This window comes from Petaurus breviceps, unplaced genomic scaffold, assembly GCF_028583685.1.
Source record: "Petaurus breviceps papuanus isolate PSGF00001 unplaced genomic scaffold, PetGlider_PUasm1.0 174, whole genome shotgun sequence".
NCBI lineage: Eukaryota > Metazoa > Chordata > Mammalia > Diprotodontia > Petauridae > Petaurus > Petaurus breviceps.
Genome location: NW_027185761.1, coordinates 9,557,039 through 9,584,408, shown reverse-complemented (window position 1 = coordinate 9,584,408; position 27,370 = coordinate 9,557,039). Strand labels below are relative to the sequence as shown.

General features: G+C 39.7%; 1 long non-coding RNA gene across 2 annotated transcripts; it reads left to right on the top strand.

Moving 5' to 3' along the window:
- The first annotated feature begins 551 nt into the window (after positions 1-551).
- Positions 552-27,370, top strand: LOC138158383 (uncharacterized). 2 transcript variants are annotated; one of them, XR_011167622.1, is made up of 4 exons: positions 552-735; positions 1,475-1,552; positions 22,693-22,754; positions 26,114-27,370. It is a non-coding gene; the product is annotated as an uncharacterized lncRNA (long non-coding RNA). The 2 variants fall into 2 exon arrangements; XR_011167621.1 differs by lacking the exons at positions 22,693-22,754; positions 26,114-27,370 and adding an exon at positions 11,306-12,379 and having other exon boundaries at positions 564-735.

Below are 27,370 nucleotides of genomic sequence, written 5' to 3'. Positions count from 1 at the left end.
AAGATGTAGTTTTGACTTTCTCACTCTTTATTCATTTGGGAAGAGTTATTTTGGTCACCATATACGTGTACCTGAGCAGTGAAGTGGCATGTCCTGGGAATGAATAGAACACAGAGTTTCCAACAAACTTCAGCATCTTTTGTCCCAGGAAGATTTACTGGCAATATTTCTTCCCTTTCCTCTCATATCATTTCTCTATTCCTAACTTGGGAAATTTCTGAAAGAGTTGACATATGACTGAGGAACTTGTTAGAGCCTGTTTCATAACATTTTTTCCCATAATTGCTGTTTTTTTCTCCCAGGTTATCATTCCCCTCTCCCAACCAGTAAGTTGCATTTTAAATAAACAACCAGAGAGTGAGTGATCCCTTCTTTCCCTGCCAAGGAGAGACAGAGAGAGAGTCTGAGAGGGAGTAAATGAGAATCTGAGAAAAAAAAAAGTTAGCGGGTGTTGAACCTGGAAGAATTTCATTAAAAAGCAAAACAAGAGAAAGCCTCCTGGCCCTTTATCCTATATTATCTTCTACAAAGTCAGGCCTCATCATGTTATATGAGATAGGATTACACAAGAAGTCCTGGTCTACCTGCCCTAACCCTTTCCATGTCAGAAATTCAAACAAGAAGCCTCTTTGAGATGAGATAATCCTCTTTCACCTAAGTTTTCAAATCCAAGTCCAGCAAGAGTTCAGAACAATGAATATGATAGAAGACGATGAAGGGACTCTAAATCCATGAGTGGGTAACTGAGGCATTCTTTGTTAGGCTTTTGGCTGGTCTTGGGATTTCAGAAGCAGGGTAGAAAGTTGCTGTCCATTCATTCTCCTTCTGGGGTTCCTCACATAGGTACAAATTCTATGTGTTAGTGGTGGGAATTGTATCTGGGGCAGGAAAGGGTCACGGGAAGGTCTAGCCTTCTAGATCTCTCACCACTACATTGTACCAATTAGAAGTTCTTTTGCCTTAACCCACCTGAAAATTCTTTTTTTCAAAAAGAATCCTCCATATCCTTCAGTCCCACAGTCTCAGGGCCACTTTAATTCACACTTTAGGCTCTGAGCAGATCAGTAGACTGTTTTCCTCCTAGCAAGTTTCCTGAAATGAGGCATTAGAAGTTTTGATGGGGGAGACAGAGGCAACTTCAGAGTATGGGAAACTTCAGGGAAAACAGAAATGAGTGAGAACAATGGGGAGAGGTTATGAACAGTGCCTGGCACCACAAGGAATTTGAAAGACAGAAGAAAAGGGATTCTAGTAGTTGGAAGAGGGGTGTGGAAAGTGAAATCAGAAAGCTGGAAGGGACCCAAGAGACCAAGCCCACTTATTTTACAGATGAGGAAACTGAGGTCCAAGGAAATAAAGCAACTTTGTCAGGGTCACAAAGATAGCAGAAAGGCAAAGATTTGAACTCAGAACCTCTGATTATAAGTCTAGTGATTTATTTTTATTTTTGCTTTGCTTTGTTTTCCTGTACTAGCCTGTTTCTGAAGATGGAAAGGCACCAAAGTTGACTTCACCTCATCTGAAATTTTGCCAGGAACCTCTGCACACACAGGTGGGTAAAATAATTGATTGATAGGGCTGTCATCTTTTCCTTAACCCCATCTTTGTGCCCAACAAAAATGGAAACATCAAAGTCTCGATGACTCAGTGACAATTCCTTTCCTTTGGTGTCTTGGATCAATTATAAATGACGTTCTTGCCTTAGTATCCATGCCCTACCCCCTGAACCAACTGTGGATTAGTGTGCCAATATGTAGCAGCCATACCTATTTCAATGGACTACTGGATCAAGAGCCTGAAGGTGTCAGTAACACTAGGCTACCTAAACATTTGCTGCCGACTAAGAAGTGAATATGGTAGAATAGGTTAACCACTAAACTTGGAATTCAGGATTCAAACCTAGGTTTGAATTTCTTCTCTGACACTCCCTAGCTATGTGACCATAGACAGGTTGCTTAAATTCTCAGAATCTCAGTTTCCTCATCTGTCAAATGGGGGAAAATACTTGTAGAACCTGTCTCACAAGACTGCTGTGAGGCTCAATGCTTTGTAAACATTAAAATGCAGGCTATTAATATCATCATACCCAATTCCTCAGTCCTGTCTTATGATTCTAATAGCTAGTTAAAATAATAATAGCCAGCATTTATTTATCACTTAAATGTGTGCAAAGTATTTTATATACATCCTCTGTCATTTAGAAAAGCTCTTTCTGGTATAGTGATTGGTGATTAAGCACACAAGTCCAGTCCAGACTCTTCCCTTCACTCTTTAGTTTATTCAGAATTACTCCTAATTGTGCTTTAGATCCAGATATGGACAGTCTTATTTCATTAACACACTCTGGCTGCTTATCTACTGCTAATTAGATCACTATAATGGATTAAAAAGACACATTTTACAAAGTGTACAAGGCACTCTTCCTGCTCTTGAGGATCTAGTGATAAGAGGCAGCATAGCCTAGTTGAAAGTAGACTGGACTTAGAACTAGGAGAGCCTTGAGTTCAAATTCTGATTTTGACATATTCTACTTGTATGACCATGGATAAGACACTCACTTTCTCTGTCTCCATTTTCTCACCTGTAAAATCTAATACCTGCAGAAGGGCAGCACAGAATATTTTGTGATTCAAAATTACACCAGCATATTCATAGTCACCATTGGTGATGTCAATATCACATTGGTGATACATCATTTTACAGATAAAGAAACTGAAGCCCAGAAAAGGAGAGTGATTTGCCCAAGGTCACACAGTAGGAAATAACAGAGACAGGTTTTGAATCTAGGCTTTTTGATTCTAGAGATGGTGCTTTCTATATGACAAGTTGACTCAGAAAAGGGATAATGATGAGAAACCAATGACAAAGTGCCAACATAAGAGCTATAGGAGATTGGAGATGTGATAATTGTGGACTGTGGTTAAAAACAGCTCAGACTAGTTGGTAGGATGGGTGGGATTTGGATTGCCCCAACAAGAAGGAAGAATAGCCTAAACAAAGTCAAAAGAATGCAGGGCTGTACCTATTGAAGTTGATGGAGTCTTCCTTTAAGAGAATAATGGAATCTGAAGTTGCCTGAGTAAATTGGACAAGATTGAGATACACCTGAGAGTCAAGAAGAGGATATAGTCTATTTAATATACTCTACATACTCTTAAAAGACATTTAAGATTTTTGATTAGGTAGGATACAAGGTGAAAGTGATGATTCAGGGAGATTAATGGGGTGATGATATGCAAGACAGACTGGAGAGGGGAAGAGACTGGCACAAGGAGACCAATAAAAAGATTGGGATGTGATTCAGCCATAAGATCATGGGGACCTGAATTGGGGGGGGTGGCAAAGGGAAGGATGTCACTCTTGTCTTAGCCAAGCATCAGAAACAGATTTTAAAGGGTGAGTGGAAGGTACTGTGAGCTTGACAAGGCTTAGAGAACAAGCAGGAATTTCACCAGCATCTAGGCCAGAGGAAGACAATTAAAGGCTGGAATGTGCAATATTGAAATCATATTAATGACTCCATGTTGCTTTTATCCACCATTTTGTGAAGTTAAACCTTAGTCACCTGAGTTTGAAGAAGTCACAAGATTACTCCCCCCCACCCCGAAAATAAAACAACCAACATAAAGAACATCACAAAGCTTCCCCTTTTCCTTTTCTCCTCAGTGTCTCCTGATTGTTTTCCAATGCCCTCCAGCCAACCCTCACCCTTACCTCATTGTCTCCAGATCTCCTCCTCCAATTAGAAATCATGTGTCTTAACATTATCATCCTGTTTTTCATTCCCTCCAAACTGTATATTAACTGGGTAAAAACAAAATTCAGCATTTTTGGCAATGGAGAGCCCTGAACCCAGTTCGTTTTGCAATTGCATGGATTGTTAACAAAATTGTATGTCTAAATGATACTTGGTTTTTATTATGTAACCGTAACACATGTAGATTAAAGAATCAGGCAGGGGCAGCTAGGTGATGCAATAAATAGAGCACCAGCCCTGGAGTCAGAAGGACCTGAGTTCAAATCCAGCCTCAGACACTTAACACTTACTGCCTTCTGCCCTCCAGAAATTAAAAATAAAAAAGGAATCAGGCAGACTTTGCACATAAAGGAATTATTAACAAAAAGGAAAAAATGATATAAGGTCAAGAGCACAGGACATGAAGTCAAAAGATGGGGGTTCTAATCCCTATCCTAGTAATTATTAATTGTGTGACTTTAAGAAAGTTTACTTTTTTCCTTCTCTAAAAAAGTGAGGTTGAGGGTGGTTAGGTGGCACAGTGAATAGAGCACCGGCCTTTGAGTCAGGAGGACCTGGGTTTGTATCCGGCCTCAGACACTTAACACACACACACACACACACACACACACACACACACACAAACTAACTGTGTGACTGTGGGCAAGTCACTTAACCCCAATTGCCCTCCAAAAAGCAGAAAAAAAAAAGTGAGGCAGTCATGTTTGCACCATCTATATCACAAAGCTATTTTGAAGATTTAGTAAACCTTAAATTGCTACAGAAATGTAAAGTATTACTTTCTTCTCATCCCAAGACATAAACATGATGGAAATCACTATACAGGACAGCACACTACTTGAAATTTCCTGATTGTTTTCCACATCGGATTATACCATCAATTGGATTTTGATATTCTTATAAACTGAATGTTGGAGAGTATCATCATTATGAAGATGCTGCCAGTTATGGAATGTTGATACTGAAATGGATTCCCAGAGGACTCAGTATTATATCAGGACAGGAGACAGGTGGCCAGTATAATTAGTGATTATTATGCCCCACTATAAATATTTTAAGGACTCTCCTGAGAATTGATATTTTGAGACCCTTAGAGAGCTCTCTGCCTCATAAATAAACTCTCTCTAATTTAAATTGTTTGAAGATGAATACATTTTCCCCAAAGGAACCTACCTTTTCTCTTTGGGAGTAGGGGCATGCAATATGGTGCAATGGAATGAAGGCTAGATTTGGAGTCAAATCTTGGCCTTGTCATTTACTACCTGGGTAATCTTAGCTAACTCATTTAATGCCTCTAAGCTTCCGTTTCCTCCTCTGTAAAATAAGGGGGTTGTACTAAATGACCTCTAATATGTCTTCCAGTTTTAAAGCTATGATTCTATGAATCTTGGGTTCATGAGTCATTCTGTGATACCTTGAATAATTGCAAGCACAATTAAAATAGTTATCAGTTTTTTGGTTAGATGAAGGGGATATCACCAAGGTTAGCAGAGTCTTCCTTCTTATAGAAATTGTTTGAACCTTGTGATAAAAACAGATGGCATTTTCTTGATGCTTTAAAGTTTGCAAAGAACTTTGCCTACTTTTGCTGATTTGGTTTTTAGAGGATACATCATGTACAAAGATAAGCGTGTGTAAGATATTTGAAAGAGGAAGCAATGAGTGTCAGCCACTAAGGAGATAAGAAAAAGCTCATGGGGAGATAGCATAAGAGCTGAACCTTCCACTCTAGAACTGTGACCAGGGTTCCTGCTCCCCTGCTGCCACAAGCAAGTTCTGATGTGCCCTGGGACTGAGATCCAGTACTTCACCCCAGATCCAAGTATGGACAATGTAACAGAGTCCTGCCCTGATGCCAGCAAAGGGACCTGTGTAATCTCCTTCTGATTAGTTTTCCAACCCCTTTACCATCTGTGGGCTGAGAGGTCTGAAAACCACCCCTGCTGTCACTTATTCAGTCTGGGGCCTGGTCTATGCTGGCCCAGCCTGCACTGGACTATGCTTCTCTCTCACCCTGGTGCAATAGACCTTTCCTACTGACCTTCTAAGTTGTCCTTGGATGGAAAATTTTTCTCTCCATCCATTTTTGAGTGCTGTCATTCTAGAATTTCTTTTGGGGCATTATCTGAAGGTGTTTAGAAGGATTTGGGGGAGAGGTCAGGTGAGTTCCTGCCTTTTTTCTGCCATCTTGGCTTGCCTACCCCCCTCTCCTCCCACCAGGCTCCCACCAACCCCAGATCACTTACTTTGGTGCTTTCAGAATTTTTTCCTTGAAACACAGACCAGGGGGGCTGGAGCCAAGATGGCAGAGTAAACAAAGGAACTCTTCTGCGCTCCAATACCTGTAAAATGTGACTCCAAAGAAATTCTAGAGCTACAGGACCTACAAAGTGAGAGAGGGAAACAAATCTCCTGCCGAAGGCAGCCTGGCAGGCCAACAGGAAGGGTCTATCACACCGAGCTAGGAGCCAAGGCCTGAGCTGTGTCAGATCCTGCCCTGAGGCAGCCCCAACCAGCTGCACAGAACTGCTAGAGCAGACTTCAGGAGAGCAAATTACCAGCAACTGTGGTGGTTTCCAGACTTCCCAACCCAGTAAAAGGCCAGTGGGGAACTCTGTTGGAAGCAGGTGATGGAAGAGTGTGTTCTGGCCCCTGCCCCTGGGGTGAGAGGTGGTGGAGGGGCAGCAGGTGGAGCTGCTACCACGTGGCTGCCCCCAGAACTCCTGGCCTGCAGATTGTAGGGAAACCCAGAGGGTAATCACTCTGGTTTTGACCTGCTTGGATCTGAGTTGCGGTCTTGGGTGGTGGTCCTGGAGTGTGTGGCAGTGTGTCAGAGCTTGGGGAGTCTCTAGAGAGGGTGCCATCCTCAGACCTCTGACAACATTTGTGAAAACCCCAGTAATTTGGGATGTAGCTCTTTCCATTCTGGGAGCAGAGTTCTACTATGGCAAAGAGCTCAAAGAACAACCAGACCATAGAATCCTTTTTTGGGGACAAAAAGGATCAAAACATGGAACCAGAAGTCAATGAAGTCAAAACTCCTGCATCAAAAGCTTCCAAGAAAAATATGAATTTGTTATAGTCCATGGAGGAGCTCAAGAAGGATTTTGAAAATCAGGTAAGAGAAATGGAGGAAAAATTGGGAAGAGAAATGAGAATGATGCAAGAAAATCATGAAAATCGAGTCAACAGCATGCTAAAAGAGACACAAAAATATACTGAAGAAAATATCACCTTAAAAAATAGATTAACTCAAATGGTAAAAGAGGTCCAAAAAGCCAATGAGAAGAAGAATGCACTAAAAAGTTAGATTGCCCAGATGGAAAAGGAATTTCAAAAACTCACTGAAGAGAATAATTCCTTCAAAATTAGATTAGAGTGAGAAATCAAGATACTATAAAACAGATCCAAACAAGTGAAAAAATAGAAGGCAATGTGAAATATCTCATGGGAAAAACCACTGACTGAGAAAATAGATCCAGGAGAGATCATTTAAAATTTTTTGGATTACCTGAAAGCCATGATCAAAAAAAGAGCCTAGGAATCATCCTTCAAGAAATTCTCAAGAAAAATTGCCCTGATATTCTAGAACCAGAGGACAAAATATAAATTGAAAGAATTCATTGATTGCCTTTTGAAAACGATCCCCAAAAGAAAACTCCTAGGAATATCATAGCCAGATTCCACAGCTCCCAGGTCAAGGAGAAAATATTACAAGCTGCCAGGAAGAAACAATTTGAGTATTGTGGAAACACCATCAGGATAACACAAGATCTAGCAGCTTCTACTACATTAAGGGATCGAAGGGCTTGGCATATGGTATTCCAGAGGTCAAAGGAGCTAGAATTAAACCAAGAATCACCCACCCAGCAAAACTGAGTATAATGCTTCAGGGGCAAATATGGTCATTCAATGAAATAGAGGACTTTCAAGCATTCTTGATGAAAAAACCAGAGCTGAACAGAAAATTTGACTTTCAATTACAAGAAGCAAGAGAAGCATGAGAAGGTAAACATGAAAAAGAAATCATAAGGAACTTATTAAAGTTGAACTATTTACATTCCTACATGGAAAAACAATAATTGTAACTCATGAGACTTTTCTCAGTATGAGTATAGTTGAAGGAAATATATATGTATATATACATATATACATACTATATATGTATATATACACACATATATACATACTATATATGTATGTATAGAAGGGCATATGTGTATATAGATGCATATGTGTGTATATGTGCATACATGTATACATAGAGGGCACAGCATCAATTGAATAGGAAGCAATGATAAAACATAAAATTAAGAGGTGATAGAGGAATATAATGAGAGAAGTAAAAAAGGAGAGATAGATTAGGATAAATTATTTCATATAAAAGAGGCAAGAGAAAACTGTCACAATGGAGGGGAAGAGCAGGAAGGTGAAAGGGAATGGGTCAACCTTACTCTCATTGAATTTGGCTTAAAGAAAGAATAACACACACACTCATTTGGGTCTCTCACCCTATAGGAAAGTGGGGAGGAGGAAAATAAGAGGGGGGATGATGTAGAGGAGGGCAGTTTGGGGGACAGGGTAGTTAGAAGCATATATGTTTGAAAAAAGACAGGGTTGAGGTAGAGAAAGAAATGGGTGGCGGGGTGGGACAGTATGGAGGGCAATGTGGTTAGTCTTTCACCATATAACCACTATGGAAAACGTTTTGCGTAACTATACATGTATAACCTATATTGAATTGCTTATCCTCCCAGTGGGGGCGGGGGGGAGGGAAGGGAAGAAGAGAAAGAATCTGGAAATCAAAGTTTTAAAAACAAATGTTAAAAAAATTGTTTTTTTTGCATGCAACTAGGAAATAAGATATGCAGGCACTGGGGTATAGAAATCCATCTTTCCCTGTTATAAAGTTAGAGGGGATGTGGGGGAAAATATAGGAGAGAGCAGACTGGGGAGAGGGGTACTCAGTAGGCTCACTATGCTGGGGTGGGGGCTAGGGGAAAGATGGAGAGAAATTTTATAATTCAAAATCTTGTGGAAATGAATGTTGAAAACTAAAAATAAATTTAGTGAAAATAAATAAAAAAGAAAACATAGATAAAAAAATAAACTTCAATAAAAATAAAGTTTTTTTTTTTAAAGAATTTTATCCTTTAGAGCTTCATATCCCTCCTGGACCTACTTATCCTCCAGAATTTTAGTCCATGGGATATTATCTATTCTTCCAATTCTTCCTTTGACTCCCCAGCCAAAGCTTAGAGCACATGTCAGAATAAGCCCAGCTTTCCTTTTCTTCTCTATCATAAAATCTAAGCAAGAGTGAGCCACCTTCCCATGATTGCTATAATTCTAATTCAAGGAGCTAGTCCCTCCTTGTTAGTAAGGGTTTTTCCACTGTTGATTCTCTTACCGTTTGAAGGATGAAATTATCATTAAGTCAAATCAAGAGATTGTCAGTTTCATTATCCCTGATATCTCACATACTTTCCCTAGCTATACTTTGTTGCTTTGGCTGGGGGAAGGGGAAGGGCAGACACAATTTGAGACTGGGTCTCTCTATCTTGCCCAGGCTGAAAGAGTAGTGGCCACCTCCAGCTCTTATAAGACTGCTAATCAGCATGGAAACTTTGACCTGCTCTGTGTCTGACAGGAGCCACTTTGCCCCACATTGTGGTCCCTTGCTCCTGAGAGTTCAGTATAGTGGTGCTAGATTTAGTATGAATATCTACTTAGCTTTAGTTTGATCACAGTTCAGAACTTCCATACTCAAGCAATTCACCAGCTTGTCCCTCTTCCCAGTAGCAGGGATTACAGGCATATGCCACCATGCCCCTGGTCACACTTTGGAGAAATCAGCTGCAGACCCATTGTGAGGAGGCTCCATGTTGCGCTGGTTTGGAAGTATCTGCTGCTCCCTAGGTTTGGGGTGGTGGCTACTGCCTCCTATCCTCCTCTCTCCTCTCTCTCTGTCTGTCTGTCTCTCTCTGTCTCTGTCTGTCTCTCTGTTTCTCTCTCTGTCTCTCTTTCTCTCTCTGTCTCTCTCCCCCCTGTTGTTTATCTCTAGTTAAATCATAAGACCTTCCCTTAAGGGGTTCATTATTTTTAACATCAGTTGGCTCGTCTAATTCCTTCACAAAAGTTCTTTAATTCCCAGTCACAAATCCTCACATGCCACAATCCATAAAAATCCTTAAAGATTACAAACCTATCTTGTCCTGGCTCATGGTATTGTCAAAGTAAAGGCACAGATCTTCTTCCTCCTTTATGAATTCTGTGGGAAGCTATCCTTTAGTAATTTTTAACAACCCCCTAGATTACCCAAGGACAATTGAAGGGGACTGAGACACAACTGGGAAGAGAGTGGGTTTCTCCTCCTTATCCTTTTGAAATTTATACCACTGTAACAATGGGAGAGAAAAGATGCAAACTTTGCCTGGTGGCATTGTAAGGTTACATGGAATTGCAGAGATAATACTCTTTTTAAAATGCAAGAGAAGATGCTTGTAAACTCCAAAAGGGTCTTCTCCCATGGGAAACCTGGAGCTGGGGAAATTATTTTTTAAAAAAGGACTTGAGAAAAAGGAGACTCTCCCAAAATGTAGGTACTCTCAAGGTGAGTTCTACATTACAAAACCCTCAGTTGAGACAGAGACTCCTGAGTGTACTTCATTTTATGGGGCATGTCAAAAAGCCAGTGCCCTGAGGAAAGGAATGTGCACCATCTACAGGAATCTGAAGACAACTGCATGTAGAGAAACAGAAAAATTGTGTCTCAAAGAAGGATGGGGAAGTTGTTGTTCAGTCATACTGTATTCTTTTCTTTGTGAGCCCTATAGGGGAATTTCCTGGGGTTTTCTAGGTCAGATTTGAACTCAGGTCACCTAGCCGTTTGATGGGGAAACAAGCAGAGATCAATGTCTGCCACTTACTAGGGGCTGAGGAGAGATCCCAGATGTATACCTGTTGTGCAGCACAGGAAACTGAGAGTTATCATGGAGAGGTAGAATTCTAGATGGCCTGGCTAAAGTTCTCCCTCTGAAGAACTCAAGGTAACTAAGACCAAGGGATCAGAGTGAATGCCTAGGGTTATACAACAACAATAACAACTACAAATATTGAAGGTAAAGCTTAGATACTTTGGCTACATAAGAGAAGATGCGACTCATTGGAAAACACCCTAATGGCAGGAAACATTGAAGGCAAAAGGAAAAGGGGATCATAGGGGATGAGGTGGATAAATTTAGCTCCCTCAAGTCTCATTTGTTTACCACAACTTGTAGATAAACCTATTCATGTTTTGAGTAAATCAGAAAGCTTGTAAGCTTATGTGGTTGTAGTGTCAGGTAGTAAAGTTCTTCGGTCCAGTTAGGTAAAAGCAATAAGCCAAAGAAGTTACAATTCTCTGTATTAAATTACTTATTTTTCTGGGAAATTGCTCTGCTTAAATATATGTTCATACCAAAACTATAATTCTGGAATAAGTTTTCACCTTTCCCATAATATAAACAGAAAGGTCAATTTGGGATCACCTATTTTTCTCTCTTCCAGTTATTTTTGGCACAGCTGGACAAATACTTCCCTCCTGAACATTTTGGAGTATGAAAGGCTACAAGGATGTTTAAATATAGTAACATATGACAACCCCGTTACATTTTAACAGATACCAGAAGGATAAAATTCAGAAGGCAGGAATGCTGTATGATGTTTTATTTGAATTCAAGAGCTAATTAAACAGATGAAATTATGTGCATGATTTAGGTTTATTATTGTTTCTATGTACTTTACTCATACAGAGAGTGTGTCAGATATAAATTATGATATTAAATAAAGACTGGCACTGGCATTGACTTTCTTTACTTGAGGAGCCAAATTAAAGTTTATACTGTTTTCTCCCAAAGCCAAGAAAAATGTAGGTTGTGCCAAAAATTTCCTTCATGAATTCAGTATGTTGGGCCTGAACTGGGCTAATGGAGGCTGAGAATCTCCCAGAGGCATTGTTCTCAAACCTTCAGAACGATTATCTTCTGCAGAGGCATGCTTCAGCAGCAATGAGAGCCTGGTGAAGTCTAGAGTAAGAGGAAGGAGCCCTAGAAGGATGGATTGGGTCTCTCACTTCTCCAAGATACCCTGTTAATAAGGCACTTCTAACTGGGGCAGATTTTGACAGGAGAATAAGACTGAAGGAAAGGAGACTATGGTTGAGTTCCTGTTTTTAAATTATCTGCCTGTGTGATCTTGAAGTAGATACCACCTCTCTGAGTCTTGTTTTCCTCATCTGTAAAATGAGAGGGTCAAAGGGGATGGGGGAGGGAGGGTGTGTGGACTAGGTATCCAAGGTACCATCTACATTTTAAAATATTTTTTATCAGTTAATTGTTAACAAAAATTTTTAACATTCATTTTTAAAAATTTTGAATTACAAATTCTATCCTTTCCTCCCCATCTCCCTCCTTGAGGAGGCAAACAATTTGGAACAGATTATATCTGTGCAATCAAGCAAAACATTTTCCTATTAGCCATGTTGAAAAAGAAAACAGACAAAAAAATAAAACCAAGAATAAAAAAGAAAGTAAAAAAAAAAGTATGCGTCAGTCTGCATTCAGACTCCAACAGTTTTTTCTCTGGAGATGGATGACATTTTTCACCATATGTCCTTTAGAATTGTCTTGTACCCTCTACATCTTAAAATAAAATCGTGAAACAGTGGTTCTTTAATACCTTTAATGACTGGAGACACGTTCCTCAAGAGGAGACAGAGAAAGGGAAAATAAGACAAAACTGTTATTAAATTAAGTTCAGCAGACACTTATTAAGTTCTTACTCTGTGGGGCAAAGATGTTCCTGCCTTCAAGAAGCTTACAGTCTCACAGAGGAGATAACACATATGATAATGTCTAGACTATAAAATGATACAGAAGAGGAAATGTGGCAGAGGAGAGAGCTTTGGATTTGGAATCGGAGAACCTAGGTCCAAATTTGAGCTGGGCTCCTTCATGCCCACTGGCTCACTCTCCCAGTCCTCACTGGCACTGGTTGGTGACAGTAAATAAGGAGAGCAACTCTCTACTTCTCTCCAGTGTTCTAGGGGGTGACCCCGAGGACTTGGTGCTTCCGTTGCTGTCACTCATGGGGCTCTATGCAATGCACTCCCCTGAAACTGATTAACCAGTTGGTATCAATGAGCTTTTACAAGAGGATATTCTCTAAAAAGGTACAGGAAAGATGAGTACAAAAACATTCTTCCCAACTGGGAGGCTCACTGTCCCTCAGTCCTTAAGGAGAATGGGCACAAACTTAAAAGGTATGAAAGTACACATGTAGCAAACATGCAGGGAGAAGGGATGCCTTATAACTCCTGACCTAGAAAGTCCTTATCTCCTCTTTCTGCCCCCACTATCTGCCCACCTCTTACATACTCCCCAACAAGTTTAGTTCTGGGTGTGGCATTGTTGATTGATTTCCTGGCTAGTTCCTTACAGAACATCTGCTGTGCTGGGACAAGCACTCAGGGCCACATGAGTTCCTTAGTAAATTTGGCTGCTGCTGCCACCCAGGCGCTCTGCTTCTGACTCCATTTGTTGGCCCTCTGAAGGCTGTTCTGACCATTGGAAGTTCACAGGATTGTAACCTGGTTTGTGATATCTCTGAAAATCCACTCACCTGAGATCAGGAAAGCATAAAGACAAAGGAGTGGAGGTGGGGGAAGACACCGTGTGTCCCCAAACACATAGCTCCCCCATTTGGCAGTTTGAGGCAGTTCTCACTAACAGTTTGTCAGAGAAGAGAGCAAGGCATTGTTGGTTGTACTCTTTCATGTGCTGTGCACACTCAGTTCATCTTTAGCCTATATCCTAGTCACTAGTCCTTCCAAAACCTCAGCCATACAGAAGTCACATCATCACACAGTCATTTGTGGCCCCTCAGTCACATATGGCTGGGAACTGGTTCCCTAAACTTCTGAGTGCTTCATTGGAAGCAGGCAGAGAATATTGAGCATGCTTTATATGACCTCCAGGAATGGCCAGTTCCCCACATCCTCTCAGAATTAGGCTAGCCCCCCACCCTCTACTATTGACTTCCTTGGGGACAATGAATAAGACAAATAATATCTTTGGTCCTGATTTATTCATCTGTAATATTTTGGGGTCAGTGTAACTTAGGAATTTAACCTGGGATCTGTGAATCTGTTTTTAATAATATTTTTATAACTGTATTTCAATGTAACTGCTTTACCTTTATAAGCTTATGTATTTTATTTCATGTATTTAAAGACATCATTCTAAGAAGGGGTTGTAGCAGCAAGCACCCCAAGCGTCCTCAGGGTTTGCAGCTACTACAGGTTCTTGGATCTGCTTTGTTAAAGGAAAGCAACTCAAAATGGGTTAACAAGCTTACTTTAATCAGTCAGACATATATCGTTTACCTTGTTCAGGAGAAAAGGTCAGCACCCTGAACCTCAAAGTATACAGGCATAATTATCAAGACAGAAACATCAAGTAAACAGATTTCCAAACTGTCCAACCATTACATCCATACCCAGTCAACATCTGGGTTTCCACATTCTGGGTTTTTTCAAAGCCGGGGGACTCTCAAAAACGGCTTCCCAGAATTCAGATCAAATCACAGAACACTTCTCAAAGTGAGTCCCAAAACAAAGCTACACATCAGGGCTTATATAGCCTTCTCCTGGCTCAGAGAATGTAACAACCTTATTGACCCAGTGGCCAATCAAAAAGTATCTACTGAAAAACAAGCCTCCCACCCCAGGCTCCAGGTGCACGTTAGCCTAGGGGCAGGGAAGATCTTTAAATCTGCATTTCCATTACAGGGGTCTATAGGCTTCACCAGATTCCCCAAGGAGAATCCCTGGATTAGATGAACTCTCAGGGCTCTTCCAAATTTTAGTCTGTGATTCTAAGTGTCAAGTAGGAATACAAAGTCTCTAGAAAGATCTGTGAAGGGAGGGATAAAAGTAGGTGATGAAGACCTGAGAATGCAATCATAAACAATTAGACTATATCCCAAAGAGCTGGAGTCTCTGAAGAAGGTGAGGGGGTACTCCATAAAGCTGAGGCCCTAAGCAACTCGCTCCCAGAAAATCACCCAGGAGCCCTGCTGAGGAGTCTTAAGCATTGTTCCCTGGCCATGGTCCAACTTCAGTAATTATCTTTTGGCACGCTCCAGACTGTCAAATGGAGAGGTGACTCCCTCGGCCTTCTGGTGTACTGGGTACAGGGTGGCTCATACACAATGGCTGCGGCCTGGCCTGGCCTGCCCTCCAGGGGAAAGAGCAGGGCTGCAGCTGACTCCAGCCTCCCTTGGTCAAGCAATACTAAGGGCACATAACTGATCTGCCAGTGCTGAAAAGCAAAGGGAGAACTGAGAGCCAGACGGTGGGAGGATAGAGGCAACTGGCCAGAGATCCAAGCCCGTGAGCACTGGTAGAAACTGATATTGGCTTTCTCACATGCAAGGCTTTAGGTTGTACCATTCAAGATTGTGTGTGTGTGTTTACCATGTGTACAGTTCCCATGACTGTGAAGATATTTGCCAAGTAGGCTCAGAGCAGTTCATGGGAATAGAGTTCTGCTTCTGTATTCTTTCACGAGCCTTTCCCTTTCTCACCCCTCAGGGTCTGGATAAGCAGAATTGTACCATACCTTCATAGGAATCCCTTTTGTGACCTGAGGCCAGACCACATGGAGGTTTACCAGTATCCTGATTAATGATGTCCATTCCCTAGCAGCCCTTCTGCCCCTGGTTCTTGCCCATAGCTGGCCTCTTTTGTGTTTCTTAGACAGCTCTAAGCATTTCTTCCCTTAGGCTTGTAGCATGAACTCTAATGGGGATGGGGCATTGGGGAGGGAAGGACAAAGATGAGTGAGCTCATCATGCTCCTTGTATTCTTAATGATCATTAATATGAAGTCAATCAATCAATCAATTAATCAATCCATAAGCATTTGTTAAATACTTAGTATGTTCCAAGTACCAAGGATACAAAGATATCCCTAAAATAGTCCCTGCCTTCCAGGAATTTACCCTGTAACAGAGGAGATGGCATATATATATATAAATGAGTACATATAAAATATATACACAGTACAAGTATATATAAATGGGAAAACAAAGTATTTTGGAGAGGAGGGTGCTAATATCTGAAGGTGGAGAATCAGAAGGCTTCACATAGAAGGAAGCTACTTCTAGGTCTTAAAAGAGATTTAGGATTCCAAAAGACTAAGGAGGAAGAATACTGGTATTCTAGCAAGGTTATGGGGAAAGGGTAGTGTCAGTCTATGTAAAGGCACAGAGACAGAAAATGGAGTATAGCATGTTTGGAATAGCAAATAGTCTTGTATGGCTTGATCATAGGATACTTGAAGAGATAATGTTTAAGATGAATGGAGTATTTACTTTTTGTTTTATTTTCCTCATTAAAAAAGACCCAGGATAGATTCTTAAAACTCGTCTTTACTTATCCCCTGTAATTCAATTGTTTGGCCCTCATCTGAAGTAGAAATTGGAATTAAAAAAAAAAATATATATATATATATATATATATTTGTACATATAGACCCTAAATACATGTTCCACCTCACTATCAATCATTGTGTCAATAAGTACATATATTTATTTATTATAAGTATGTATATATAAAAAGTCTATATTTAAAATGTATACCAAATAAAACATGAGACAATTTGGGGGAGGAAGCATGAGTAGGAGATAGCATTTGGCTGAAATTGGGAATCTAGGAGACAGAGTTGGGAAGTGAGTATATTGAAAGCATGGGTTAGAGCTGTGCAAAGTTACAGAGGTGGGAAAGGATGTAAATCTGTGTGAAGAACTCTAGATCAAAACCAGGCAGCAATAGGAAGGAAAGTTTCTCAAAGATGCACACCTTGGTTGAGAATTTTTTTCTGGCCACACCACGTGGCAGAGGTTCCTTAACATAAATAGGAAAATTCAGGTCTGTTTCTGTCCTAGGACTGGGCTTATTCACTTACATTCTAATAGAACAGGGGAATTTTTTTTTTGTTTCTTCCATTGAACTGTCTCAGATACATGTTGACACTGGACATTTGACCTCATATAGATTAAATGTTTTTTATCCTTTGTTTTTTACATATGAACTGACTCTTTATATTGGTCACTATGGCCAGCAAATTCATTACATGGTACCCAATTGATATGCTTGTGATGAGCTGTTCCCAACTTATTATAACTGGTCCCAGTTCAAGGCTCTGTCCAACCTGAAACCTTTCTAGCTTCACTGTGAATTGATCTTTTGATGGTGTAATGACTCCAAGCTCATTAAAGAGAGTTTTTCATTTCCAAGGATGGCTGCCATGAAATAAATTGTTAATCATCTGTGTTTATTTTCACTTAGGTGAGATTCCCATAGTTTCTTCCTTGCAAGGGTTACCATGGACAGCCCTAAATTCTTCAAAACAGGTGATCTAAGCAAGGTCAATAAGCTAGCTCCCTAGACAGAGTTGGTAAACTCCACTGACTGTTTGAATATAGAGGGCATGTTTCTGGAACAATGTGTCAAAAAGATTTCTATACTGCCCTTGTAAACAGAGAGAAGTAGGCTGGATAAGAACCCATATAAAAGTTGCTGGGTTAGTTTTGTGGGTTAGACTCAATGAACCATTTCCTTATCAACCTAATTCCCAAACTGACTCAAAACATACTTTGTTACTCACAGGAAGTAGGATTGCTAATTCAGACTCAGATACATGTAATTAGCACCATATGTCTCTCCTGACTATGTTACCCCTCCCAGTAATTCCTTGACATTTTTCTTTTTGTTCTTTATATTGGTGGACATTATCTCTTAAAGGTATCAAGAGACTGTTCCTCTTCTCTTTCTCACTCCTTCCCTTTCTTTTTCTTCAACTACACTTCATCTATTCCCTATTTCCCTTAGTAACCATTTTCTCTGCAAAAACACTTTGTTTTGTAATTTTGATGCAATGGGTGCTTAATTAATGTTTATTGTATTGCTTTGCACTGCTCAAAAGGAATGTGAGATGCACAAATTTAGAGATATCTCCAATCCAAATGTTCTTGTGGTCTATTTGTTCCTGACCTGTGGTAGAGCCCTCCAAACTCATATTGGTCTTATCAGCTACAGTAGGACACACTGTACTGTGACCCCAACAGAGCGATGACATTTGGTTCCTGTTGAGCATGAAGTACAAAAACCACCCAACCAATGCTCCCTATTGTATTCCTCTTTCCTCCTTTCATAAGTCTTTTGTTTTAGTATATAAGGTAGTTGAATGGATTGAGACTTGGAGTCAGGAAGACCTAGATTAAAATTCCTCCTCAGACACTTATTTACTGTGTGACTATGGACAAGTTACTCAATCTCTCTGAGTCTCTGTTTACTTACCTGTAAGATGGGGATAATAATAATAGCTTCTATCTACCGGAGATGGTTGTTTCGAGAATCAAGTGGGATACTATATGTAAAATACTTTGCAAATCCTAGAAAGGCAAAGTCCCATAGAGGTTAGGGAATTGGACTGGTAATTATGAAGGCCTGAGTTCAATTCCTGGGAAATTAGGTGGCGCCATAGTGCACAGAACATGAGGGCTTGGAGTCAGGAAGATTTGTCTTTCTGAGTTCAAATCTGGCCTCAGACACTTGCTATCCATATAACCCTGAGCATCTCACTTCACCCTGTTTGCTTCAGCTTCCTCATCTGTAAAATGAGCTGGGGAAGGAAATGGCAAACCACTCCAACACCTTTGCCAAAAAAACCCAAATGGGGTACAACTTGACCGGAAGGACTGAATAAGTTCATACCCTACCCCAGATTGGTTGTGTGTCTTTCAGCAAGTTACTCAACCTCTCTGGCCTTTAGTTTACTCATCTGTGAAATGAGGGGCTAAATTTACAACTAAATAGTGGGAGGGAATTGTACAGTATGATCATCAGTTTAGATGAATCAATAATAAATGGCATTTATCTAGTGCTTTCAGATTTACAAAGCACTTTATCCCTATTAGCTCATTTGAGCTTCATGACAAATCTGTGAAGTAGGTGCTGTAGTTACCATTTCCTTTAAAAAGATAAATTCCACTCAAAATGAAATTAAATTCCATTAAAAATGACAAAACCACAAATTAGAGAGTTTAAGGGATCTGTTCATGGCTAGTAAGTGTTGGAAACAGAATTTGAACCCAAGTTTTCCTGACTCTAAATTCGGTACTCTACCCATCCAATAGCACTGCCTCACACTTACATGATACTTAGCATGACATAAGCTCCCAGTCTTAGGCACTCCACACCATCACTACTCTTTCTGTCTATGTGCCCTTTAGTCCCTTGTTTCCCTTCTTTCCACCCACCAGGCATAGGATGAATGGCTACCGTACTTTAGGAATCCAAAGGAGCAAGATGGTGTCCTTGGATCCCAGGTTCACCTTATTTAGTCTTCTCTTGGAAGCTCCTTGTTCTGCCATCATCCAGCTTACCAACTCTGCCAGTGGTTCCTGGCTTCTACCCCTAGGAGGCCTATTTCGTCTCTCCAACTTTTTTACAGCCTGTGAAGAGGCTGTTTGCATAACTCTCTGAACCCTGGCATCTCCACATCATGAAGACTGTATCTTGTCTTTTCCCTGGTTTGGCTGTTTGGCATTGCTCTGCCCAACTCTGCCCCCTAGTGTCATCAGGACACTCAGGTTCAGTTCACCTTTTTTTTGATGGGAAATCCCCATATAGGGAAGCATAAGCTATTTATGCACACTGATCATCATTCATTCATTTGCTCATTTATATACTTAACAAGAATTTATTAAGACCTTAAAAGTTATTACCATCTTAATTTATGCACTTAAATCACATGTGACCCTTCATTTCTACTTTAGTATTGAAATAGCTGATCCTGATGACACATATTTCTTTTTACAATTTCCTTGTCAGGATCTTCAGTCATTTGTTATTATTCATATTTGACTTTGGGCAAGTTACTCTCCCTACCAACTTTCTAGGTCAAGAGTTATAAGGCATCCCTTCTCCCTGCATGTTTGCTCCCTAGGACTCACTTTCCTTCTCTGTGAAATATGAGAGTTGGCCTTTCTGCTTCTGGATGTATGACACTATGAAATGTCTGCCCTGGAACGGAGAACAGCCTGAGGTAGCAGAAGATGACCAAGTTTGTCAGCAGAAGACTTGGTTTCTAATTCTGACTCTATCACTTATGAACTGTGTGACCTTGGAATAGTCACTTAACCTAAGTCTCACTTTACTTATGTGTAAAATGTGGATATTAATAATTGCACTGCCCATCTCCCAGGGTTGTTGTGGGTCATGTGTGAAAGTGCTCTGTAATATGTACAGCAATAACTTTGTAGTCATGCAGGGCCATTGATGGGGGAATGACTGAACAAATCATGGTACATGACTGTAATGGAATATTATTGGGCTATGCGTAGTGACAAATGTGATCCATTCAGAGAAGCATGGGAACATTTATAGCAAGTGGTGCAGAATCAAGAGAACAATGTACATGATGGCTACAATAATGTAACCAAAAACAACACTAAAGGGTAACTTAACTCATTAATTTCAGTGAGCGATCTTTGCTCCAGAGAATAGAAGATATATATATTTTCTGTCATTAGAAGGTGGGGCACTATGGGTGTGGAATGCTATATACGCTGTCAGACTTGATTGATTTGTCAGTCAGTTTTGCTTCACTGGTATTTTTTGTTTATGAGAGAGGACTCAATGTCGAGGGAAGTATATCAGTAATTTAATATGATTTTTTTTAAGTATCCTTTTTTTTTAAATTAAGTTGTTAAACATTAAAGGGGGACAACATGGTATGATAGAAAAGGATGGATTTAGATTAAAAGGAAATACCCTGGCCCTGCCACCAGTGTAACCACAGGCAATTCGTCATTTAGTCTCTGTAGGCCTTTGTTTCCCTATTTGCAAAATGAGTGGCCTCCAAGGTCTCTCATAGTTTTTAAACTTTGTTCTAAACGTAATGAATCTTCATTATTACATTTGGTGAGTTTTAGAATGTTGTTAAGCTTCCATGGAGGTAAATGGTTGTGATATGTTGGAAACTGCCCTGAGACTTGTCCTCGAATCTCTGGGAGATCTTGGGAGCATTATTTCTTCTCTCTCATCTTGAGTTCCTTCATGTATAAAATGAAGAAGATTCCCAAAGTCCTTTCCAATTCTAAATCCTAGGACTTTAAAAACATACTTCAACAAATTTTTGTTAATTGTTAACTATGTACTTCTGTACCCCACAAGGTACTGGGGCATATTGCAGAGTTCTAGTCAAGTAGGGCTATAGGATACATGTACAAATAATTGTGATACAAAAAATTTTACCCTAAGGGAATAAGGGATATGCAAAAAAGGACCCCCCATTAGGTTTAAGGAGGAAGAATACTTACTGATCAGGAAGGATCAAGGGATGTTTTATGGATCAATCAGTCAATGAGTAAGTATTTCTTAAATGACTACTGCATGCCAATCACTGATAGGATAAAGAATGAACCAATCTCTACTTGCAAAGAACTTATGAAAGGGCATTTGTTTGGGGACTTAAAGGATAGATAGAATTTCAACATATGGAGACAAAAGAAAATTACAGAATATGTTCAATTAGACATGGAGGGATGAGGTAAGGTTGTGGCATCAAGATTGTAAGGTACCCTGAACATTGTTCTTAAATATTTTGAATTTTTAAGTAAGAAATTAGTAACTATTGAAGAGTTTTGAGCAGAGAAGTGAAAGGATCCAAAATCATTTAACCTAACCATTTGATATTTGAATGAACTGAGACTCTACAAAGTGAAATTACTTGCTGAGATTTACACAGCTATACAATGGCAGAGGCAGGCACTAGAAAGAACCTACCATGGCCCACGCTCTAAAAAATAACAACCTCATCCATAAAATAAAGATAGCACAGGGAGATCATAAATGTCATCTGAGGATGAAAGAATGGCTTTAATACAAAGAACACAGATACGATACTATGGTACTGGCTTAGAGATACTTGCAGTTATATGCCCCAAGAGCCATATTTGCAATCCCCATTCACCAAAAGAGACAACCGATGACTCTTTGGCCTTAGAGTTTCCCAAAATATATAATATCTTAATACAAACATCAAGTATCTGGAAGTGTCTGGAAGGTTACATGTGAAAGTACCACAGAAAGCTGTAATCCAAGAACTCCTGCAGTAGAACCATAATATATTCTCTTCAACATTTTTCTTTTAAACAGGCAATGATCAATTGCCTAACTTACTTTAGCCTACCAAACTCCCAGCAGGACCCTAAATGATCCATTTAACAGTTGTGCATAGTGATCAATAGTATTTGTATATTCTTCACCACAAAGAAAATGAGATACCATATATGGTGAATGCTTTTCACTAGAGAGTCACATGTGGATTAACAGTATAATAATGGTGATGAGGAGGATAGCTCACATTTATATAATGCTTTAAATTTTGCAAAGCACTTTACAAATATCTCATTTGTGCTCACAACAACCCTGGGAGGTAGATGCTATTATTAACGTGCTCATTTTACTGATGAGGAAATTAAAGTAGATGAAAGTTACATTGCTTTCTGAGGGTCACATAGTATCTGAGGCCAGATTTGTTTAATCTAATGAAGTTTGATGTGTATGGCATAATGAATGGTGCCATTAACCTTACTTGAACTGAGTCTACCTTGGATCATTTATTTGTCACTGACTGTAATATTCATTACTTGTACTTAGGTTAACTGATATTTGGTTCATCCTCTAGGCTGTATTCTTATTTCCTTATACAAACGTTTCAGAGTATGCCTCTCTCTCTCTCTCTCTCTCTCTCTCTCTCTCTCTCTCTCTCTCTCTCTCTCTCTCTCTCTGTGCGTGTGTGTGTGTGTAATATCTTATAATTACAGAAGCTCCAGATGAGCAGGAAATAATGTGAATGTTTCCAGGGAGGGACCAGCAAATCTCTAAGGTATGACTGAACTGCTATTATTTGTGACAAATTTTAATAACACTAAGATAGGAGGTCTAGAATTACATAGCAATTTTCTTTCATTTGTTTGATTTAAAGCATGTTGGTCATTGCAATGAGTTTTAAAATAATTTTTGCATACTTTTAAAGAAAATCTGAATTATTATTTTCTTATCCTTATCTTTAATTTCCACAATATCTCATTCATTTAACTCTACTCTGAAATACTAATGAAAGTGGTGATATGGCATCTTTCTAAAGAAGGGTAGTTTTAAAAATCATTCTTTTTAAGTTTTTAATGCAGAGAACACAGGCAATTGATTTTGAAATATGAAATCAAAGATTTATACTTTCAATTGTTTATAAATCTTTGGCTCCATTTTCACTGACTTTTGTTATAAAGGGATACTTTGTAGACATTAAACGACTCATCATAAATATGCAAACATACCTACTGCAAACTGAATAAATAATGTCTTGCACATGTACACAAAGTTGTAACTAGGGTAGGGCAACTGGGATGTTTTTCCCAGGAAGATACATTTAGAAGGTGCCCAATTTAGAAGGTACCCTTCAATAGGGTAGAAACAAATGAAATTAGCATCATTAGCAAATGTAATTAGGTAAATCAGAAAGCTACCAGACGTGTCTAGTAGGGGGGGGGAGCTGTGATGAACTCATGAAAACCCTGCTTCAGTCACCAGCAATGGTTTCATACTGATACCCTGGGGTTCCTACCTCCCTTATAGGAGAATATTTTACCACCCCACACCATTCAACTCAGAATGTATTCATGATGCTTGTGTAGGTGTAGTCTGTTATCTTGCAGCAGGCAAAAAAAAAAAAATCCCTAGTTCTGGCTCTACATACATATGTATATTACTAGTTTCTAAATGTATGTAGAGATTGTAGTGATAAAGTGACAGTTTATTTAAAAGTCTTATTTACTTCATAGTAGTTTTTTGTCATTATATACTTCCTCCAACAACAGATACCATTATATTAGGGATGAGGTGTCCAAAAAAAAAAAAAACCAACCTTCAATAGTAAAAAGGGGTATTTGAACTTGAAAAGTTTGGTAACCACTGAACGATGGCATAAAGAATATTGGTCTTGAATTCTACCCATTGCTGAATTGTCTAGAGAACACCTTTATCAGGTAATTTCATGTAAGATGATCTGCAAGTCAAGTACAGTGAGACTACTCTATAGCACACAGCATCAAGCTGATTTGCTTTGCTCCCCATTTTTATGCACATGATAGCCTTGTAGAAACCACATGCTTCATTCACTGAGGCTCCATGGGCCTCTTGCAATCCCTTTTCAGTCAAAGGCCTGTATACAATGATGCTGGGATACATACCCTTTGCACTTCTTTCAAATCTAGCATCTTTCCTACTAGACTTCAGCACATCAGAAGGCTTTCTTTACCTCTCTAGCAACAGGCAGAGTTTTAGAAGTAGATAAAAATGATTTGCGGGTGTGGTTTTAACAAGTGTGGCCAATGCATATTAGATGTAGCTCAACAGTTTTTAGAAGCCTAATGATTTTGGAAAACTGTTTACAGGATGACTGTAATTTACTCTCATAATCTCCTGGAGGGTTGTTTACTAGATCCCAGCTTGTTACATATTTCTCAGTTATTTCCTGGAGTCTTCCTCTCCGTTTTGGTTTCCTGGTCTTCCTTCCGTTTTGCTTGCAACAAACTCATTTACATTTTGGGGGAGGGGGCATAACCCAGAATATGTAAGAGAAAAAGAAGAGAAATGGTATTTGATTAGCACACCACATGGTGGCACTGGTGTAAATCAGCAGCCTCCACATGCACATAACCTTGCAAGATTGATGCGTGTGACTGTCTTACTTCCTGTTTCTGTGGTGTCTGGGATATCTTTATTGAATTTGGGCATAGCCTAAGCAAAACAGGGAGGCAGATCAGTGCGGAACAGTAGAAAATCTCCATGAATACAGAACCAGCAGAATTAGCTTCTAGTCTCTCTTCTTATCTGTCTGATGCTCTCTTATTAGCCCATGTGGCCTTAGGAAAATGTCAACTACCCAAGTTTCAGTCCCCTTAGAGGAGAAGCTACAATCTGTACCAGTGGCACTGCTAAGAACATTTTCCCTTCTTATTTTACAATGTCATAATGAGGAAGGATCAAATGAAATGAGGTGTGTGAACAGGCACCGACAACTGGAAGTTTCCATCCAAATGTCAGGGGGTTCTCATTAGTGTTATGGTCACCATTGTCTTCAGTGTCTTTAGCTTAATTTTTTTTCCCCTGGGCCTTTTTCTTCTTTCTTTGGTTCCCTCCTCAATCACTTCACCTTTTCATGAGCATCTAATGTCCTCCTTCTCTTTCTTTTTCCATTCTTATAGAAAGAGTTTTTAGTAAAATATCTAAAATCAGTCATTTACCCCTTGGTAGACCTTTCAGTTGTAGGATCATAATGTAGAAGGAGTGACAAGGGTCAGCTTATACAACTCCATCATTCTACAGATGATGGAACCCAGGCTTGGGGAGTTAAAGAACTTGATCAATGTCAGCCAAGTAATAAATGTCAAAGGGATTTTGAACCCAGAACCAGTGCTCTTTATGCTGTGTAATGCCAAACTTTAAAATTAGGAATACCTGGGTCTAAGCCTTCCCCCTGATATATATATATATATATTGGCTTAATCTCCGGACATCTAACAAATTAAGGAATTTCACAGATAGAGGGAGCCCTCAGAGAAAAAAGATCCCAAAATTATTGTCCTTGTGTAACGGCAAGCAAAGAAGTACTTAGTGCCTTGTTTCAGCTATTTGATTATTTAGCACCTTGATTCAGTTCAGGTTTATTTTGAGCCTTGCCCATGATTATATCAAGTCTTTGTTAAGAAACAGAATTTGTGAAACCCACAGTGGGAGGGACTTGCCAAAGACCGGAACAGGAAGGACATAAGAGTTGGGTGGAACAGGAAGGAGCTAATGACAAAATAAAAAAGCTGAGCACAAGCTGGGAGAGACCAGAATTGAAAAGGGAACACTTGTGGTGGTGACACTCTGTTTGTCTGTCCTGTCTGTGTTGATTTTTGTTTGTAATACTTTGCACAGAAACCCTGGGACCTTACTGGAAGCCCTGAAAAAGGATTTTCTTGTTGTCTGTTTACAGAAGTCCTGGAGGAGGGTTTTGGAGGTCCTGGAACTTTACTGATGATTGGTATTGACCTCTTGGGCCTTGTTTGAAGGTCTTTGTTGAGTTCTAAGACCTTGTTTGTGGGTCTGTGTTGATTTCACAGGCAGATAGTGAATTAATGATGGTGCCAGCAATGTGCATGAATGTTGTTTTGTCTCTGTTAATCTTTGTCTTCCCAGAAACAGTAACTGCAAAGGATTTGAGTTGGACTGGACACCATGAGCTTCAATATGGAACTGAACAAGGAGTTGGATGAGGAGCTGGACAAGGAGTGAAGAGCTGCCTACCTTTGAATCCAGGTGATAGTTGGGTAGATTCAGGAAGGAGATGGACCCATGGAAGAAGAAGCATGGAATTTGGGAGCCAGTTTTGAGTCAAAATGAAAAGAGTTCTCCTTGGGTACTTAATGATGACCGAGAAGATCATGATTTACTGTGGCCTAGGGGTGGGAGAACTTTGTACTCTGTACCTTGTACCTCTTAAGGGTGATTGAGTTAAGGATGACTGGAAACTAATCTCTAATCAAGAAGAAAGAAGACTTTTCACTGAAAGATTAAGACAATGTGTCTTAGGAGTGGATAAATTTGACTTTTGTACTTTGTGTCCCTTAAGAAGGCTTGTTCCTTAAGGATTATTGAGTTAAGGATTTACCAAATGATATCTTTTGTTTAAAACTATGTGGCCACTTTGGTGAAAACTATGTGGCCACTTAAGTGATAAGTTGTTATGTTATAACATTGTGAATGCTGTACTTTGGTTTCTGTGAATGTTTGGCTTTAGTTTACTGCTGAATAAATAGAGAGTTCACTATACTATGTGATTAGAACCTTAAAGATGTTCACAGCAGCATTCCTCTGGAAAGGTACTTGTGCTTGGCTTTACACACTGATCATGGAAGAGAAGGCTGACAAAATAGTTTGTCATCAGGGACCTAGTGGGAGAGTCACTTAGGGTTCCCTGGATTCTTTCAGATTATAACCTGTAAGGATAACCTGGACAATCATGTCTATCACAGTCTAAACCAGGAATATTTGATCACATGGCAACCGACTATTATCCAACTATGAAAGATCTATTGCTAGTGAATCTAGCAGAAGATGAAACTATTTAATAAACAGAAAATGAAGGATTAGCTTAATAGGGCAGCACTGGGGTGGCTAGGTGGCTCAGTGAATAGGAACACTTGTGGTGGTGACACTGGCCTTGAACTCAGGAGGATCTGAGTTGAAATCTGCCCTCAGACACTTAACATACTTACTAGCTGTGTGACTATGGGCAAGTCACTCCAAATTGCCCTCCAAAAAAAAAAAGGAAAAAAAATAGGGCAGAACTGACAAAACTAGGTGGTAATCAAAGTTTGTCTTTGAAATTTTATTGGGGTCCATTGTTAGGACTTAGAGAGACTTTGCAAATAAAATACTGTCAATGATTAAAGC